This window comes from Rhodnius prolixus, unplaced genomic scaffold (genome assembly GCF_049639745.1).
Source record: "Rhodnius prolixus isolate KJV_2025 unplaced genomic scaffold, Rpr scaffold_3, whole genome shotgun sequence".
Classification (NCBI taxonomy): Eukaryota; Metazoa; Arthropoda; class Insecta; order Hemiptera; family Reduviidae; genus Rhodnius; species Rhodnius prolixus.
The window spans coordinates 1588124-1609661 of record NW_027411603.1 but is presented as its reverse complement, the minus strand read 5'-3'; the positions used below and the strand labels follow the sequence as shown (position 1 = coordinate 1609661).

The 21538-nt window shown below is 37.4% G+C and overlaps 2 long non-coding RNA genes across 3 annotated transcripts; one reads left to right on the top strand and one right to left on the bottom strand.

Annotated features, from left to right (window-relative positions):
- Window positions 1–2201: 2201 nt before the first annotated feature.
- LOC141452361 (uncharacterized) lies at window positions 2202–8474 on the top strand. Its single transcript, XR_012457345.1, has 3 exons — window positions 2202–2391; window positions 2512–2603; window positions 5525–8474. It is a non-coding gene; the product is annotated as an uncharacterized lncRNA (long non-coding RNA).
- Window positions 8475–9069: 595 nt separating this feature from the next.
- LOC141452360 (uncharacterized) lies at window positions 9070–17951 on the bottom strand. Of its 2 annotated transcripts, XR_012457344.1 has the most exons (6): window positions 17556–17951; window positions 17305–17437; window positions 17110–17238; window positions 15016–15136; window positions 13459–13643; window positions 9070–13374 (listed from the first exon to the last, which is right to left on the bottom strand). It is a non-coding gene; the product is annotated as an uncharacterized lncRNA (long non-coding RNA). The 2 variants fall into 2 exon arrangements; XR_012457343.1 differs by having other exon boundaries at window positions 17305–17943.
- Window positions 17952–21538: the final 3587 nt, after the last annotated feature.

The window sequence follows — 21538 nt, the reverse complement described above, 5'->3', positions numbered from 1 at the left end:
GAGACAAGCAATTCATGCACGAATGTATGTTGTTACAGAAGTATAGTCTAGAGATACTATAAAGTGGACTTAGTGGAACAACATACTTCCTTTAATGGCCACATTCTCTTCTTAAAATAATTGCCAAAACACTCACATGACTTCCTCTGACTACTGTCCTCAAGGTTCGAACACAAAAACTCCGAAATTTGAGACATATTTCATTCTTGCCCAGATTAAACAGTTCACAAAAACCTATAGATTACAATGAATACCAATCAAAAATAGCGCCTGCACAGTGCTGCTATCTTGAGGACTGTCATTGCCATATTTAGAGTTATTCTTCTTCGTTCTGCCGATCTCCGTCCCAGCTCCCAATCGTGGTTTAAACGCTACTTGACCTTTTATCACTTTACGTCACTATTTTGAGCATTAAAATGGAGCTTTTTGATGAACTTTTCAACTCTCAACAAGGGGCAATCTTCAACTTGTGCCACGTTTAAAGTGTTGCATTACTTTATCTTATGCAATGAAAATACGCCCTTGTAATAACTGCACTTCCTCCTACCCGAAATGCAGAACATAACATTAATAATATTTAGCATGAAAATAAATAACGAGTAAGTGGGGGGGAATGTTGTCCCCAAAATGCACCATAATACGTCATACAAAATATCCTACGGACACGTCAGAGTGCTTTCGACCGACCATTGCTTCATTCTGTCTGTAGCTTTGCTAGGACAGTCGGACTCGACTAATTGTAATGTATGAGGGCCGACCTCACACTATATAGTGTATAATACTGTAGTATATAACATAACCAGTCCAACTCTATTAATTATAACTTAATGCATGCAGACACCCAAAACTGTACGGTTATAATATCATTCTTCTAATTATGTAAGCACTGGACAGTTTCGAGGAAGCCATCTCAATTTGTTAATCAACAAGAAATAATAAATAACTTAGTTCAAGGGCCAACCGAAGTCTGAAGTTGAACTTTTGCTCCACAAAAGTCTGGTGTGCACATGATCAAGGTCCTAGAACTTAACCAGCCCTCGAGATCAAGGTCCAGAGACATCGTTAAGAGACTAAGCCGTGTAGGGCTAGAACAAACCAGAGGGTGACTTCAACAGAAAATAAAACAAATTTTTGCAGGGGTGAAATGGATGTAAGATTAGTAGGAGCACATTTAAACAGGCGGCACATTTGAACAATTTTAATTTCCGGCCAAATATTTAAAACATTTATGATTGGTAATTTTCTCCACATTTTTGTGGCAGACCTGTTGTATAATTGACAGAGTTTCCCTTCGTTTTCATAGTTTTTGTAAAGTCCAGAATTGAGGAATGTTATATTTTGTAAGGTGGAAGTAAAATTTTTTGTTGCAACTTTGGAAGTGTATTGTGAAGATTGTAGTAGACAAGGAGTAAGTATTGCTAGTCCATATTAACATTTTGGAATTAGTATTTTTAAAAACCTAGTATTTACAAAAATCTATTTGCTTGCAAAAAAGTGTTGGATATTATATTTTCTTTTATAGAAGGAGAGGGGGCACACATTTTAACATCACCAGTTAAAATGTGCCGCGCTACCGACCTGCAAGTTTGGGACTTTGGTTTAATCGCAGAGAAGGGTTAGTGGTCCGAAGCGCAACAAACCGAATATTTTGTTCAAACTTTCTAAACCTTTCGGGTACAACATCCCGAACTGAGTCATTCTTGATTTTTTGGACTAGATATCACCGTGATTTAAAAGAGAAAGTAATGAATTAGTGAGAGAAATAACTGATAGAAGGTAGATTCAGAGTAAAGTAATATCATTTCTTTCTATTTTATATTGTGTTCAAAGGGACCCCACACCAGTGGGGCAGATATTAACATTTGACACAAAAATTTTAAATTAAAAAAATATAGATATGAACGTAAAATAATAACTGTTTATTGATATAGATCTGTTAAGAAGACTTGAAAGTTGTAGAAAACAAAATAAAAAGGTTCAATAATACGATTCTGTGCGCACTCTGTAACAGAAAATGTAAATTCTGTTCAAATGTGCCCCCCCCTCACACCTACTTACTTTTTTTTTAATTATTCAAATACAAATTAAATAATTAGATTTTCAATTAAGGTAAAATTAAAAAAAATTACGTGTAAAACAAAAAGCACTCTAAAAATGGAGAAATTTATGTAAATTAATTACATTAACATAGAAAACAAGGTTTTATAAACAAAGTTTTAATCATAAAAGTATTTAAAAAACTTTTAAAAAAAGTAAAATACTCAAAAAAGAAAAAGTAAAAAGTACGTTACTAGGTTGGCAAGCCTGTGTGTAGGTTAGGTTTTGTATTTAATCACCTGTACAGCAGGCACTAAGACACTGGTCGAAAACAACTACAAGCTTCAAGCACAAGTAATTTGTATAAAAGCTTTTTGAATTTTTTTGTTCATTAATTTTGCAGAATTATTTTTCTTTTTTTAGTACTGCTTGGCCATGATATTGTGCTACTGGTCTCATTTTATTTTGTTTTAGCCGTTGTAACGGATAGAATAAAATAATCAAAATAGCTCTTATGTCTGTTGAGGTATCAAAAATTTATTAATCCCATCAACCATAAATCCACAGTGAGTATTGGTTTACTGTTTATTCTTAAGGTTTTATTCAAATATGGATATTTGAGCCATCTGTCAAATACAGTGGTTCCCAACTTTTTTAAAACCGGGGACCATTTTAATGTTTTTGTTGTTAGCAGGGACCACAAGGTTCAATATCACAATTATTATGATTATGTTTTTCAGATATATTAATGTGCTTTTTGAGCTTGCATTTTCTTAACAAGATGGGTAATCCCATGGGATTGATGAGATTGCTCAAAGCGACACGCATATCATCCATTTGCTTTTTAGTCGACTGTTGGACGCACTCACAGCGCCGTCGCCGCACACGCGGCCGCATGTCAAATAAATATATTATTCTTTTAAAAATGTTAAGTGTTTCGCGGATCATATTTTAGTTCTTGCGGACCACAGGTTGGGAGGGAACCACTGGTCTAATACAAAACTCCAATCGACCATCTTCTAACACCGTGTTTTACCACTTCACGATGTTCTTATCGAAGGCGGGAGAGCTTTTAGCCTCCTTTTCAAATAGAACTTCTTCAAGATAAGTTTAGCATTTAACGTCGAAAATGGATATTTCATTTTAAGCAAGACAATTGTAAAATCATCAAAAAATCTTTGATTACTGCAAAATTTCATTAATAGCGAAGCCATTTCTGTGTAGACCCGTGAACTATTCATCTTATCCAAGCAGAAGAAGTAGTATGAAATATGGCAAAAACGTAGTTGGGAGCAAACATTGGGTCCTTCAAAGTAGACCTCATTACGTAAAGATGAGGACACGCAGTTGCTCTCCTCAAGCTAAAAGAAAAAAGGAAGTTGTTTCATCCAAGGCGGGCTGTTGAAACTAGGGAAAATTTAAAAAATAAAAATAAAACGGTAATTTAAAATATATTCATTAAAAGATTTATTTTTCTCAGAAATCAGCCAGCAGAGCACTGGACCATCACACTCTGATATTGGCCAAAGTGAGAGAAAGAGGCAATCAGGGGAGAGCGTGTGGGTGAAAGAGAGTAGTACACAATGTGGAAAGAGGTTTTCTAATTTCCTGGAAGTGACAATCCAGCTTTGGCCAGCGCCCCAAACCCAACACTGGCCAGAGATAATCTGGGAAATCTTAGGCAACACCAAAACCCCAGCTAAATAACCTAAAAGAAAGATAAACCACAATGTTTTAATGGATACCAAAATTCACAATAACATTCTGCATTATAGATAATGTTTCCTTTCAACATGTTCTCTCTGGACTATCTTTCTGACAGGAAGTACTGCCATCCAACGGATTACCAAAATTAGGTTCCAAAGTATTTGAAAACAAAAGTCTACGAGAATGAATGAGACAATGTCAATACTGATCATTTCACAGGGAGATATTGCAAAATTTGAGGTACTTTAAAAACTTAATCTGTATCTCCTAAACCAGCATTTCCCAACCTTTTTTCGCTCGCGTACCACTTGGTGGTAGTACATCATGCTAAATTGTACCATTTCGTAAAAATGATTGTATTTCGTGAAATTTATTATTCCGAGTGTGTTATTTTATTATTATCATCTTTATTTTGTATAGAGATACAATGTATCTGTTACAAAGCAGTTCCAAGTCCATGTTCACTTTATAAACTTTGTAAAGTGTAAGATCTTAGTTTTAAAACTTTTTTTAAATAATTAAAAATTGCGTACATATTTTTCTCTTCAAAATTATTAATTAATTTACAAAGTTCTTCCTTTAGGATTATTATATTTGTGCCCAAATCTTCTAAATTAATTTACTTTTAAGCATTCAACTACCTGTAAGTACCAATTAAATTTAATGTTGCTTGGATAGAGCTTACTCATTACAATCTAGTCTCTTTAAGCAGATCTTTACATAGTTATCATTTAAGTTCTGTCACATGATAATTCTATTAAATTTTCTTTATCCTTTTATTGATAATGATGTAGCTTTTCCGAAGTTTTCTTCTTAGAAGGGGGTTTGAAATCCAATTATCATTAGTGTTTTCGGGTTTTGGAAAATACTCCCATGAAAGACAATTTTAATCCTTGATAAATGTGCTATTATATTTTCTCGTATACCTTGAGACAGACTAACCTTATTACTGTACATATTAACAACTTTACTGTATAATATTATTAATTAAAATAATTTTTATGTATTATAGGAAAAAATGTATCTATATTTTTATGATTTAATTTTATATGTCCGCCATTATTGATTATTTTTCGCGTACCACCAACCAGCAACTCGCGTGCCACTGGTGGTACGCGTAACAAAGGTTGGGAAACGCTGTCCTAAACTATTGCATTCTCAGCGATGAAATTGCACTCAATTGTAGAGTTTTGAGGTTCATTTATTTGAATATAATTCCGTAAAGTTCTGAACATTTTGAAGTTTTGATGTTTGAATACCATATTTGTGAGTTTCGAAATACGTACATAAACTGCAACATTCTATATTATTCATACCATTGTATTTTTAATGGTTATGTTCTCACATTGCTACCAAAAATACACATGCTAATACCCATTTTTGTGTGGTGCACTTTTTCTTTAAAAAAAAACACTTAATTTTTGAGATAACTCAAAATATGGAAGTCTTATGAATAGTCTCGAGAATTAAAACTTTGTAAGATACAAAATATTAACCAAAGCAATAATCTTCTGCAGTCGAGAAAATAAAGGCTAAGTTGAGGATGGAGGAGAGACAAAGAAGGGAAAGTGGATAAAACGCGTGGAAAAACAAATCTAATTAACTAAAGCTGAAGGGGAAATGAAGATGGAAGATTTCCCGGGTAGGGTGGGAGAGGGGGGAGGTTGTTAAAATAATTTTCCCCTCTCGTTCGCTTTGTCGTCTTCCTTCAGAATACTAATTATATGCGAAGGAAATTATTTTAGTTTCAGTTACAGATGTAATTTTGTATAAATTAAAGGAGAGAACAGAATGAAACAGTGAAGTACAGCATCCGATGTTTATGGAGCCGGCAGGGAGGTCTGTCAGTAGAGTGAGCCCAGGACAACCCGGGGCCGGTCACACTGTCGCAAGATATTACTTCGGTTAGCGCCGTCAGATGCCACCATTTTAAATTTACTTAAATAATTATAGAATTGTAAATAACATTATATTCCACTGCTTGGAATTAACATTTATATTTTTTGTAACCAGTTTAGCCAATTAGCGTCCTTTATTTGCGACCTGCAATTATGTAATCGGATGGGCTATTCGTGTAAACCATTACAGTTATCAATATTATTGTTACGCCAATTAATTCTGTCATCCAATAAGTGGAAAGCAAGAAATCTAGTGCCTTCCCTAACCTTCTGAAGAAGGTTTCAAGAAAACGGAAGGAGACTGATAAAAAAACACTTTTTTGAATGACCTGAACTTAAAACATGTATTCCGGTGAAAATTTGACGCGATCGCAATACTTCCCATTTTCCCAGTAAGATGCTAAACTTTCAGGAAAAAGTGTAACGCAAACTTGGTCTTTGATATTCCCTTTTTAAGTAGAACATTAGCTAGAACAGGACAATGTTTTGAGCACTAAAAATTTATGTGTCCTCTTCAGTATGAAGAACGTCGATACAAATGTTCCATCCTCTCTTCTGGGTATCATGTTCTCCACCTCTGTCAGAACGCCTCCCTCTGGTGTAGAGGAGTAGAGGAATGAATGACAGCAGTTATACTGAGTAAACACCACGGTAGCCGAGCGGTTAGAGGCGAGACCTCCAAAGCTAGTATGTATTGTTTCCCCGGTCTTAGGCCTTGGATTTTATTTAATGGTTAATAAAAGAAATTTACAGTAGAGTATGTTTGCTAGTCGCCTCCGTCCACGACACCTAATTGGTAGTTGGACATTAAGCCCCGCCTGAAAAAATAGGCGATTACTTTATTTTACTTACACTCGAGTATACAGCCAGGTAGTACCTATACCCCTCCTTCTAGAATAGTTTGTAGGCAGCACCGTGAAACCCTGATGAGCATCCGGCCGCTCGATATGGTCCGCAAGCTCTCCTTATAAGGCCCTTTCTATTCCCTAAATTAAGCCCTATTAGGATGCTTCAAAACTCTTAGCGTTTTCCCTATTTTACTGGAATGACCAAAAAAGAAAATAATCTGGCATGACTCACAAGACTCTTTCTAGCGCAGTTTTAAGTAGATAAAATTTTCATCCGCATGACCTGTATCTAATTGTGTTGAGTAGAGTTCCCTTGGAATACAATCGCCCAAGAACCACACCGAACACACCACTCCTCCTCTGTCACTAGTAGAGTTTTCTTACACCCTAGTTAAACAATGTCGCCTCGTAAAATCTATCTTTACGAAAATTTCTTGTCTTTTTGGGAATACTAACATTGGGAGGCTGTTAAAGGGAGTTTTTAGTCGGGCATTTGGGTTCTAATGTTCTCTACAGGACGAGGAAGGATAAATGATTGAGCAGGCCGAGGCTTGGTGCTTTTCTTTTGTGTACATCCTGGAATTGGGATGTGGACAGTGCTGAGTAGAGTTCCCTTGGGATACCTCGCCCAGGTACAAACTCGAAAGTTTAAAATCTTACGATTGTAATACTTCCTATTTGATGGAGTAAGAAGAAATGATGAGCTAGTTCCAGTAATAGGAACTTGTGTGCAAAGCGCTGTGTAATTGTGTACAAAAGGAGAAAAGCAAATGGATGGAAATGTAAAACTGAAGGAAATGGGCGCTGAAAGAAGAGGAGTTGGTGGAAATAAGAAGTAGAAAATAAGAACTAGAAGATAATATAAGGTGAAGGAGTTTAGAGGTGTAACATTTAGAGAGTAACAGGCAGTTTGGCGGGAGAGAGGATGTTTAGAAAGTGTGGGTCCCAGGGGAGACTGCTGCCTCCGCCGCCCGCCTATTTCTCCGCAGTGCTGGATGCCGCCTCCAGAAACAGGAATCTCCAGCATGCTTCTTTACCTGGTCAATGGTGAGTACTAGCCGCCCCTTTGCCGAGCTCAGGGCAGCTAGACTACGGCCAACCAATTATATAGAGAACCGTTAGTTCTCGCTAGTTTACTTCCGCCAGAGTGAAGCCTGTTGGCGCCAAACTACCGCGCCAAAAACCATGTATTTGTTTGTGTGTGTGTGTGTGTGTGAAGGTGTTGTAATATACTCTTCTGTCATTTATTCTGCCCTCACATTGTGTACACACAGACCACTAGACCGCGCTTTGTGCGGTAGCTCACCTGCAGTAACACAACCATTTTGTGTCGGTCTTTACCACAAGTGTTCCAAAAATTTTTCCTCAATTGCCTCAGCTGTCGTTGTCATGTCCATATGCACAATTTCTCACTGTTCATATTAAGTCCTCAAGTATACCAGGGTAATTAGAACACGCAGTGGTTTGTGTCCCCAAATTCACTGCAGCTAAAGTCTTTCTAAAAATCTTGAAAGAATGATTGGTAATCAGAGGAAGTCGAGCGAGTGGAAACATTCAATTTTATACAAGATTTGAATCCAGAAATGCTAGTTCTACAGAGAGAGAGAGAGAGAGAGAGAGAGATAAAAATCAAGATTAAAAATTCTGCTACAGTTTGTATACAAAATATAATCCCGGGTTCTAGGGCGGCGAGGCTGTAGCCGCCATATTAAGGGCTATCTGATCATCTGCTACAGCATCCCTACATTCTATGTACACATGGGAACAGGGGAGAGAAAAAAAGAAATTCAGTTTATTAAACTCGTGCTCTGCGCTCACCGCAGCGCGAGCTGGCCGGAAACGAGGGCAAAGGGAAGTATAGAGATGGCCGGCAGATAGCAGCTCGGCCCTTAGACCGCCCAATATCCCTCTCCTTAATTCCCGGCTCAATTAATTTACATCCTTTCCAGTTTTTATTTTATTTAATTAATAACTTTTAATAAATTATTTCAGTTGGAACATTTCCTCATGATTAGATTGCGTCATTTCCTGGTGGTGGGAGAAATGGAGTCCACGGCAATAACTCTTAATTTGATTTCCTGGATCGATTGAAAAAAAATCTTTATCAAGATTTATTTTACTGCCTGTTAGCAGGAAGTAATTTAATAGAGCAAGATTTTGCAAGGAAAGTAAACATTTTGTAAAGGAAACGGCGTCTTAGAATAGCACGTTTTGGAATGGCATTGACCGCGTGTAAGTATTGGTGATCGATATTGAAGTTAGATGGAAACTGATCTCTGCGGAAAATAAGCGCAAATATCACGAGAAAATTCAAAATGACGTGGGAAAATTCGATCCTTCTCTCACCATCTTTCTAAAAGTTCTGAAGCACAAATCTTCAGATTCCAAGCATTTAAGCCATTACACGGTTCTTACCAATATTATACAGTTTGTAAAACCGTGGATTATACTTGAACATAACCTTTCTGGGAAGCACCCCGGGAGAACTAGTCTAAAACTAACTGTCCTAGAAAAAATAGAAAAGTAAAAGCCATAAATCTATGCGTATCTAATGTATGTAAGAAGTTTACAGCCTAGGAGCCATTTTGGAGAATATGAACAATACGCTAAGTGATGACGTACTTCGGGTTGTACATATACTTCAAACTCGATTTTAGTATACAAGACTACATTTCAGGAAATGGCAGTTGAGAGGGAAATAGATCTATCCTCTTTCCCAGAAGTATTATTTATCGAGAAAAATGTTAAATTTAAAATTTATAGTTCTACACACACGTGTACATATAGTATAATTTATTTCACCAAGTTAACACGTTCCGTGCCACGTGTACCATCGGTGGTGCTCGCAGTCATATTTATTTAATGCTTGAAAACATATATTTTTTGACAAATGTAATTCTGTAAAATATATTTCTACCCCCAAAAAATGAGTCATTATGCAAAATAGAGAAGTTTATTTAATTGTTACAAATACAATAATAAATAATTACATTTAATAATGGATTTTGTTAAAACAATGGAGGCTTAAAGACGTCTTTTTTCGGGGCAATCGCTGCAAAATGTGATTTCTCTTATATTTTTCTCTCTTGCTACTTCAGTACCAGAAGTGATACACGATCTGATAGCTACTCTAAACAAGAGAACTTACGAGGGGGTACCCAAAAATAACCGGAATTGCGTTGCCGCGCATGGAGCTTATGTAGTACGCATTTCTGCCGCTAGACGTGTATAGCGCAATTCCTTGCCAGTTCAGTCCTGCCTGTGTTGTCTGCCTGGCTTGTTCTGTTCATCTGCAGTGATTGTTTTTACCAGCGCTGTTTTGTTCTTTTTTCGTTTTTTATGATGGCAAGTTTAAGTGAACAACGTGCAGCTCTGAAATTTTGTTTTCTACTCGGCAAAAATGCTGCTGAAAGTGTTTTAATGTTGAAAACAGCTTACAAAGATGACGCTATGGGAAAAACTCAAGTATACGAGTGGTTTACTCGGTTTAAAAATGGCGACATGTCGATTGATGACAAACCTCGTACTGGACGTCCATCAACTGCCCGAATCGACGAAAATGTTGAAAAAATTCGAGAGCTGGTGTTCACAGACCGTCGACAGACAATTGATCAACTGTCAGAGAGTAGTGGGTTATCTTGGAGCTCGGTTCAGTGAATTTTAACGGAAGATTTGGGGATGAAAAGGGTTGCTGCCAAGTTTGTTCCTCGAGTTCTGACTGACAATCAAAAAGAACATCGAGTTGAAACATGTCGTGCTTTGAAACAACAGCTTGAAACTGATCCAGACTTTCTGTCAAAGGTCATTACTGGTGATGAGTCATGGTGCTATGGTTATGACCCAGAAACAAAGCAACAGTCGAGCCAATGGAAGACGTCATCTTCACCCCGACCAAAAAAATGTCGTCAAGTCAATTCAAACATCAAAACAATGCTGATTTGCTTTTTTGATGCCAAAGGCGTAGTTCATTCAGAGTTTGTCCCCCCAGGTCAGACCGTCAATCAAACCTTGTATTTGGAAGTTTTGAAAAGATTGCGCAATAGTGTTCGCAAAAAAGACCCGATTTGTGGCAAACAGGAGACTGGTTCTTCCACCACGACAATGCACCTGCACACACAGCCATCTCTGTTACACAGTTTTTGGCTAAAAATGGCATGGTTCCGCTGCCCCACGCACCTTACTCGCCTGACCTGGCTCCGTGCGACTTTTTCTTATTTCCATGCATGAAAAAGGGCATGAAAGGTCACCGATTTGACAACATTGAAGAGGTCAAGGAAACAACGAAGAAGGAGCTGTCAGCCATTTCTAAAGATGACTACAAAAAATGTTTCGAACAGTGGAAGCACCGGTGGGACAAATGTATTAGTTGTAATGGAGAGTATTTTGAAGGGGATAAGGTTGTTCTGTAAAAAATTTGTAAATAAATAGCTTTTAAAAAATAATTCCGGTTTTTTTTGGGTACCCCTCGTACTTATGATGTAATAAAAGATTGTGTGACAATATAACGACAAGTGGCTTGCCACGGAACGTGTTAAAAAAAATTGTTGGCGTCATCTTCAAGAAAACCTTGGAAAAAAAGCTCAAATTGCCTCGGCTGAATCGCATCACTGAAAATAAAGTAGATAATTTTAATGAAAACTAATCAAGTACAAAGATTTTGGTTGTAGATGGGGGTGAACATGTACAAACATGTCCAGCAGAGTCCTACTTTAGCCCAGTTCGCTTTAATGGGCCAAGTAAATGCATAGAAAACAGATTTGTGGGTGAAACATGATACAGGAAGGTGTTAGGGTGGTGTATGGACGTCAGACAATTGATATATATATAAATGTGAGTATAGATATATAAGTGGAAGCGAGTGGGGGGGGGGGGGGAGAGAGCTCTAGAACAGTTACGTGCTGTTCACATATCCAGCCTATTAGGGGGATGATTTACAAAGGAGTCCCGGAGATGACAGCACCGAGTGTGGGACCCCACTAACCATTCAGACATTGAACGCTCCGTGAGAGGACGAGGATTTCCAAAAAGGGTTGGTTGTGTAGAGTATTGGCGAACGGCCAAACTATCTGTACGGTTGGGAGAGTAAAACGGGACTCAGAGGGGTTGTAGAGGCAGGGTCACCAAGGGACCGGGACTCAGTGCGGTTATAGAGGCAGGGACAACATTGCACATTAACAGATGGATTTGCTCGCCGATCGCTCAGGGCAGGTATGACCGATATCCGCTCTAGTACTTGGCAACCTCATTGTCTTTGAATTAAAAAACAAAGTTGGCCCAGGAATTTCCCGAGTTACTGCTGTTGACAAGTAGGTAAACTACATCTCAGTAAAGTGGTTATTTCGATTTAGAAATCGACTACAAACTAGAAATTTGATCAAGTTATTTAACCTTTTGTACTAAGGGGGGGGGGGGTGACCAATACATTTGGTCGCAGGGCATTACACCAAGTATTAGACAATTTATGGTTATTTTCGAGGAAAAAACAAAAGCAAAAATCTTGCACTTCCGGGTAACTGACTGTATCCAGAGACTTATTTCCTGGAAACACAGAGTGTATTTGTATCAGATAGAGAGGGAGGTCAATTAGTGGTTCTGCGAAGTCATCGTACATAGTAGACACATGGACCCCCCCAGAGGACTAACTCCGAGAACTGTATAGAGATGAAGGACAGCACAACGTTCACCGTACTTAGCCGCCCGCGGCGGTCAAGAGGGTCGTTGAGAAAGGCAGTACGCCGCTGTACTAAGTGGTCCAGAGTGTCCGATCTCTGGGGAGTCCGTCATTGGAGCGCGAGTTAATCTCATAGCCGTACGCTCATCCCTAGTTAGCCATCCCATCTCCAACTGTTCGTCTAAAACCCATGGGATGGATACCCTATGATCGTTAACAAAATTTACACTGAATTCAATTATATACATTACCATAGTTCAGGCAGCAATGTCCATTATTTAGAGAAAATACTTTTTTTTTTCTACAGTCGTTTAATAATGGACCAATTGTAACAATAAATTCTGTAAAGTTTAACATTTATCACAACTTTCGATAACTTGCTGCCAAGGTCTGCCTTTGAGCTCTGATCTACTTTAGGTTAGGAACACATTTCAGCTTCTGAGCTGCTACAGCCAAATTTAGATTTGCAGGTTATTTAATTATTAAATTCAAATTAATTAAATAAACTAAAACTAACACGGACACTTTAGTCGTCACAGCATCCCTAAGTGTACATTCCAATGAGTATTATTGCGTTGAGAGTGCTGTGGCTGTGGAAATGAACGGGAGCCACAGTTAGCAAGGGGATGCTCTAGTCCCCTTGAACTACAGCACAGACTATCTCTACAGGCTCCTGTGTATAATCGGAGAATACTCGGATAATCCGTGTACATGATGTTGAATTAGTTGTTACACTAAATACCCGCAGGGATAAGGTGGTAATTTTGCTCTAATTTCTACAGAGAAGAGATCTCTAATTGAGTTTTGACTATGTCAATATACTTCAAATTTTTAGAAAGATGAACATTACCAAAATAAATGTCTATATAAACTTCAAAAAAGTTATTTGAATAGATGATTTTGTAGATAATCTAAAATAATGTTCGGAAAATATCAAGACAAGCCCCTCGCACTGACACGTGCAGTGCCGTTTCCTCCTCCTCCTGACAGAACCTACAGAGGCTATCATCTGCCAGGCTCATGCAATGCATGTGCTTCCTGAGCCTGCAGTGGCCAGTTAATAGGCCTACAATTATCCTGATAAACAGACTGTCTTGATGGATCAAGTCTGCAGCCAGCCTTGACAATAACTCCTAATTAACTTCTTCGCCAAATCACCATTCTTGAGACGTAGTAAAAGGTAAGCTCAGGCCTTTTTCTTCGACAAGATAAGCTGGGGATATTAAATCCATATTAATACATATTCTAAGCATTAATTTAAACAAACAATAATTATAGTTAAAAAGAAACAGTTTACCTGTAACTGAAGCAGTTGTCGCCTTAGATAATTTTGCTACTGACAGTTTCTGACAGTTGTTGCTTGCATATTCCACCCAGTTATTAAAGTCTGTGTCCCATTGAAATTAAGGACTGCCAATTTTCCCTAGTCTGTCCCTTGGGTGCCCTTTAATTATCACTGTTCTCCATCTTGCAACGCTCCTTCTGCAAATATTTCCGGCCCAATTAAGTTTCCATTTCCGCACTAGTTCGCCTATGTCTGGAGGTTCCTCCTATTCAAACACTGTTCCTTTTTGTCTTAAATAAAATATCAGATTACCCTCTCCATTTTTCTTATTTAATTCTTAATTTTTCAACTATTCTTACCTTCCCCCCTCCCCAATAAACCGCGTTCCAAAGCCATGGATGGATGGACACAAGTTGCAAGAAGCTGCACCTTCGATATTATTATTGTTCGATGAATGTAGAGGTAGACAGTGAGTTAAAACTAAATTTTTGCCAATCGAATGCAATGATCGATAGGCTAGCCAAGAATTTGATGTTGTGTGGAGTGACCTTGGAGGAGCTAGTCCACGGAGAGCAGCCTTGAGACCAAGGAGATATCTGTTTTCATTTCATAGCTCCCCACTCTGATCTTTTTCTTGTTGATAGTTGTACAGTAGGTTAAAAGATAAACTGATGAAAGAGAGATAATGCTAGATGAATTATGTATTTCTCTCATAAGAAACTGGATCCCCCAGAGAATATTATAATTGGTACACGTACTGGGGCAGAAGTTGAGGAAAAACTAACTTGATATGTGGCGATGAAAAAGCAAACCTATTGTGCAAGTCCCCCGCCACTTAGTTAGCTTTGAAGGACAAACAAAAAATGTCCAAAGCAACGGGCGTTAGTCCTGGCGGGACTTAGGGTTTAGTATACTCTAATAAATTAAATAAGTCCTTGCGATTAAACTAGAAGGTCTTTGATATATGGGGTTCGCGAATAAGTGTATGTTCACTGAGCACACATGTATGTACGGAGAAGATGCATTCTTGCCCTAATCAGCATGCAAGGATGTTGTTGCTAGGAAAAGCAGTATTTCCTCAGCAAAAAACTTAATATCGCCCTCGGTTCTGTTTTGTATGTAAGATAGTGGTAGTGGGTTGACAACTCCACCTTGCAGCACAACCCCTAACTACATGTTCTACTAATACGTGAAGTATTTATTAAAATATTGTTCCAAATTCTGTTTTACTGCAGCAGGAAAACAATTAATTAATACCACACACTTTGGATTTTCTCCTTCAGTTATTAGAGAGAAGTACTGCGTTGGTGTTAAACTTTCGTTTTTTGTGAGATTTCACTGGTAATACATATTTGGAGGCCCCTCCCGAATTTGAAGGAAATCGTATGAACACTCCAAACGACTTCCTCCTCTAACTTTAGTTCTGCGGACCCTAACTGTGATTCTCCGGACTCCGAACTTATACATTCATTCAGACTCCGAACCCACCACCTATGTTTTCTTGACGGTATTTGGTTGGCTCAAGGCTTTCATCGCATTCTTTACCTTATTAACAACAAAATAACTTACTTTAAAAAATAATAAATCTGCATATTTTCAGTAGTTGCTGTCTGGGAGTGTTAGGAGGAAAAAACCATGCAGAAGACAATGTGCGCCAGTAGTTCGTGCAGCATCCAACAGAGGGAATTATCTGTGTAAAAGCTTTGTGTTAATATAGTGACACCATTCATTATATTTAGCCCATTGTTCTGCCCCAGGCGTAGGAGGGACCTATCACAGCCCAAGGAACCCAACTGGAACAATAACTCCCACCCACTCACTAGAGCGTTATCCCTTGGGAGGCTCCAGGAACAGTATGCTTGATTTATGATCTCTTATACCGTGTTTTCAACCTCTTTTACAAAAAGCTAATCTCCAGCAGGTTTAGAAGGGCTGCAGCAACTCGTCCAGCCAGCCACTCCTTACTAAACTGTTCATTTCACTGTACACTGGCCAAGCACATCTTTTCTTGAACAACATTATAAGGTAGCAGATCTTTTATAAATGATGTGGCAGATGGTTTCACTTTCAATGCTAATGGCCAAATAAATTTCACAATTTATTTCCGCTCTTAATAGAGTATTTCGAACTCTGTTACTTCCTCGGCAGTGAGGAAACAGCTCTCTGACCAGATCTACCTTTTATTTGCAAACATTTTTCCATGGAAATTCTATTTAAGTCCCAGGAAATAGGATGGGAAAGCTTCCCGCCGGAATGCTTATTATTCCCTTTTAATGGTTTTCCATTTTATTAGGTGTTTTTCCCCCATCCAGTTTCAGTTAGAACTGCAGTAATGGGAACACATGGTGCACGAACAGTGTGGAGGCCCTATTTGAGGTTGGAAATTAGCCAATTTGAGGTATAAAGCGCACAGGCGGTCAGCCGTCTACACCCAATTGTCCCCACCTAATGGAATAACTAAATAACACTAGACCCAGTTGAATAACTCGGCTGGAGCACCTCGTGTTGTTATACCAGCTGAATGGTTTGGCTCTCTAAACGGGACAGCAACCTAGAATTGGGTTCCATAATGGTCTATGTTGTAATTACATATATGGCGGGTTTCATTGGTTAGTCACTGCTTTTTTTGGGGGACCAAAATTATTAGTTTTAGGTAACGACCTTAGGGAAAGGTTCAGACTGATTAGTAAATTTCCCTTATTACCCTTTTTGAATGAGTTAGTCACTAAATGAAGGTAACCTGCCCTTGGAACGGACTAGATTGAGATTTGTTTAAAGTGGTTTCTAAATTTTCATTGTTCATTTCAAAGATCACACTTAAACCGAGTGGACTTAAAAAAAAATTCCTACAGTTATTAGGAACAGTATCCTGGCCCAATATATTTACAACAATCCGGAAGTGGATCACCAAGTCGTAACAGAATGAGATGTGGCTTGTTCCTTGACCATTTCAATATGTGAGTAAAGTTCCAAAATATTAAAAAAACAGTGGTGCCAAAGTACTATAAATAACCGGAAACGGTTTTATTTTAAATAAAATTTCAAAACCTAAACTGCGAATGAATGTCGAGGAATGTTCGCAGCAGTCAAGCCACTCTTGGCGGGATCCTATGTAGATAAGAAGTTATAATTTTCTGGGATATTTCCGTTCTGAGATTTTGGTTCATACACACAAAAAGTTTCTTTCTCGAAACTTGACAAAATGTATGACTACAGTCTCCTCTCTTATTTAGTAGAGAAAGAAAAGGTAAAAAGAGAATTGCAGGGACTTGGGACAAACAGAACGCAACTGTCAATAATCAGTTTGCTAGGGATGGTCTTGGTAGGACAGGACCAGGACGCTGTAGGTCGCCCTCTTCAACATGTCTACTGTCCAATCAACTAAAGGGCACATAAGGGCACATCCCCTTCTGCCAAATGACCCTATACTGTTTTACTTCCTTACTTTTTCTCCCGCCTCTTTTTCTCTACATTTCTTCTTCACTTTACCCGCATTTTTGTGTTTCCTTTTTATTGACTTTACGGTATATTACGCTGATAATAAACTAGAATAGAATTCTCCCATTATTGCTCCAGAGCGATTTTTGAGTTGCCTGTTTTGAGGTTCTTGTAAGATACACAATTTGCAGTAAGAGGAAACTTTGTACAAAGAGTGGGGCTTACCAGCGTTCGAAATTTCTCTACTGGAACTTTCACTTTGCTGAAAAAGATTTCCAACTTTTTTGAGGTTTTCTTGAAAATGAATCCAACAATTTTCTTTAAACTCATGGTGTTCATATTGGAGCATTTTCCCTGGAAAATCAGATTCAGGGTACTTTTGGAAAGAAGCTGAAGTGAAAAGAAAACTTAGTTACTTACTAAATTCTTTGGTTGACTCTACGCTTACAATACTGGGTCGTTTAGTCAATCAATCTTCTGCTCATTTTGCTGATTTTATCCGTCAAATTACACATGTTTTTACTTAATTGTTTGAACTTCATAATACTCACATCTAAAACAGAGAAAGAATAATAAATATTAAAATTTATACACAAAACACTGTTTTTATATACCTACTCTTTATCTACGTAAATAAAAGAATAAAAAAAAAATATAAATAACTAAATTACAGAACGATACAGCTGATTGCAGAAACTGTTGCACCTCTAACCAACATCACACAGTGTAGCCACTACTTAACAGTGTGGGGAAAATTTCTCTCTTTCTCTGTACAATATTTTCGTATTAGTGAACACTGGCCAAACTACTTGGCTTAAGGCAATATTTCTTGAATTTTATTGGACAATTTAACTTTGTGCAACCCATTTCCTGTATCCCAGAAGATTTTATCCTCACTAAAGCTCTGGGCTGATGCTTTTCCCAAGTCAGCTTTTTTTTTTCTTTTTTTTTAAATCTTTGTTTTGAATTTTATTTTTTTAAATAAAAATGAGCAACAAACTTGGTATGTTTACTGAAGCTTCTCTAAACATTAAACAAAACTACTGCAAAAACTTATATAACTTTCTATTAAAATAGTTCTCAAAATGAAAGTAAAAAAAAAAAAAACTAAAATAAGGGGAATTTAGAGAATATGACGGATATTTCCATAGTTTCGTGCTTCAAAATCCCCTCAATGAAAAGGTTATAACCTTCGTGAAAACTTCTGTTGTTCTTCCACTAAGAAAAAAAAAGCCAGAGCGGTAAAATTGATAACTTATTGATTGGAAAACTTGTCAATAAAATATCTGCAAGAGAAAAAAACCGTTTTTGAATAGTAATTATTTCACTTCAGACTTTTCGTTACCATATTTTGCGGTTTGTTGATCAGGCCCAAACATCAATGTTTGAACAGTATTAAAAATTCTCAATTAACTGTTGGTTGTGAGTATACCAGAACTGATATAACCCATTAAATTACAAATAAACATTTTATTTATTACATCTATAATTTATTTGCTGGTTTCTATTAAAAACATTATACATATAACCATACAGGGAATTTACATAGAATTGTGTGAGTGTTTTGTGTGTATACATACAGTACAGCATGAATGCAATTTAATTCTGCATGTTTAAATAACGTTTCAATTTATCTGACCCAATTAAAGAGCGTTCCAATTTTATTTCATTTAAATTCCTAAATAAATATATTTTCTTGTATATTTGATTGTGTGTTGCACGAGTGGATACAGTTGCTTTTTACTTTATTTCCTTTATTTATTTACCTTTTTTTTCCTTCTACTCTGTTGCAAACTAGTAAATTATTTGCATAAAATAAATATATTTATTTGATAAAAACTCATACCGTAATAATGTTAATTCTTTATTTTCTTTCATTAACTCTGAAGCCATTTAAGGGCGTGCTTTATGATCTAGAAGGCCACAATTTTGGTCCTTATGTAAGTGAACGGATCAAATAAGGGTTAAATAAAGATATTCGATAGTATAAGAATTGAATGTTTCATAACAGCAGTATTTATGCTGTCATAATCGCACATGTCATTTTGTTGCCGGCAGCAGCCTGATTTCTCTCCGTAGAATAATGATGGATTCAAGAACAAGGTATATGGTGTATTTCTTGAGTAGGATCGTTAGTTTGGCATTGCATGGGGGGTACGACCTAGAAGTTTGGAGAGACTTCCGACCGAAGTTTTTTCTTCCAAGAAAGAGCCGAACTTCTGCAAAGAAATGCATCTTTCTGAATTTTCTGTAGATTTTCTACGGTAATGCAAAATGATTTCATTCAAAGTTGCGACACATGTACAACAGGGATCAAATCACTTTAGTTTAAAATGTTTACACAAGAAAACGTTTCTAGGTAGAAGATTTGAGACGCTCGCTTCTTTCAAAAGCATCATTTTATTATACTTCAAAGCAAGTGAATTATACTTATTACCCCTATTAAGTAGGGGGTACTTGGTGTCCCTGCGGGTATCCCAGCCTAACAACATGAACATGAGCAACATATACTGCTGTTACACCCCAATACATTCACACAGTACACATAGGGGACATAGTCATCTATACAAGGTGGGGGCTTATTAGCTCGGAATCGTTGTGTGCAGATTGTGTCAGGATGAGGAGGAAACGGCCTATCACTGGCTGTTCAATTGCGTTATGAAACCTTAGGGTCTTTGAGACCAAGGAAGATAGTAGCGCACAAGGAGCTGGTAGGGAAAGTCCTCCCACTCTTTAGTAGGGGAGGTTTCCTCTACTAGATCCAAAGGGGTAAGGCACAATAAGCTTCTTGTGGCTGCAATGTCATGGGACACAGGTCCCGCCACGAAAATCTATTCTAATCTAAGACAATTATTTATTTTATTGTTGACGATTAGGGACACCGATGCTTAGCCACTGGTTGTTATTGCTTCATATTGTCACAACATGTAGCTTATGCACATTGCAAACTCTCTGTTACTACAGTACTGCAACAGGAAGTGCTGCAAGTTTGTCAAATTTTCAATAATAATTTTTCACCGGAAATTACCATTTTGAGGTCCTCCCCTCCTTCCGAGTATTGAACATGGTAGCTCAAATTTTAAATTTCATTTGAGTAACCAACATGGCGGCCATAGCGGCTAAAATCTCTCAACCGGAAGTTGTACTTCAATGAGAGGAGGATTTCCTTTCTTTTCTTTTTTTTTTTTCTTTTTCACGAAAATATCTTTGAATTACGTCACTTTGAAAGATTTTTTTGCGGGAAATTTCATTAAGGGCATTTCTTGGTGTATAAAGAGAGAGTTGTGTAAGTTTCCCGCCAAAGGATCCTTTGGGCGTTGCCACCGCCACTCACGTGATCCCTACCGAGAATTTTGCTGATAATTGAAATTAGTACTTCTTTAAAATGGTTTCTACGATTCTCTTTGGACTTCCTATTTCCATTCTATACTCCTAGATCTATAATATTTTATTTGAATAATATTTCTACAATTAATTCTTTCTCGGGTAGCCCTGTCGAGGTATGACCGTAGGCATTATTCTAAATTGTCACGTGACGTAGTTGTAATATATTAAAAAATTTATCATATTGACAATAATTAGATTTGTTTTGGCATTCCCAGTTTCACTTTCTGAGTGAAACAAATTCGTTTTATGAATATAAACATGAATAAATCATTAATATCAATTAATTTAAACGACTAAAATAGATAAGTACGGATTAGAATTTATTTATTAATAACTGTCAATTAATATAACCAATTTCAGTACATGCAGTTGGCTAATAATGGTAATCCCATGTCGCCTCCAACAAAATAATGTATTCCTCCCTAACTAGTCGCTCCCGCAGTTTCAAAACATGATTTCCCTTTCACGAGAGCTTGGTACTTCTGGGGCTTTGCCCTGCCAGAAGTTAGCTGTCCACTTCCGCGCCCCTCCTCATCCCAAACACCTGCAACTTAAATTGAACATTTATCGATAACCATCGTTTTATGTAACATCTTTATTCTAAAAATCATGTATTCAATTTAAATACTATACATTATGTGGGCTATATTTACATAAATATTGAACACATTTTTGGATAATATATTTGCTGTTAATTTCATAGCCAGCTTCCGGCGTTAATTTGGTTTCAATGTTTTAAATAAATCGTTAGAAATAAATATGGGTGCAAGATGGGTAGGGTTACTGTTTTTTTTTCCCTGAATAGTATCTCTTCATTTCTAAGGATTGTGGAGTTCCACGAAGTGCTAGCAAGAACTAGGTTTTTACTTCTCTTGCTCCAAAAGTGTTTGCCGTATGTTCTTAAGTTTCCATGGGGAAAAGCGCGTTTAGTGTTTCCCAAAATAGCAAAAGCTTCTATAAAATAGCACACTTTCCCGACTTACTCTTACTGTAAAGCCTGAATTTTCCAACTTCTACGATGTCTTCCAACTTAGAAAGTCTATTTAATGCTAAGTTTCAGGAAAATTGTAGCCGCCATTAAAGAAAACCAGTTTCAACTGGAAAGAGGAATTCTGGGTGAGGAATTTTAGCCTTCCCTGCACAGTATTCAAGGAGGAAGATCCTTTTATTAACAGGTAAAGGACTCTTTATGGAAGCTGTGCACAACCTGCGGCCCGCATTTAAACAGATATTCAAATTTAGATTATTTTTTTTTGCATATTCTGAA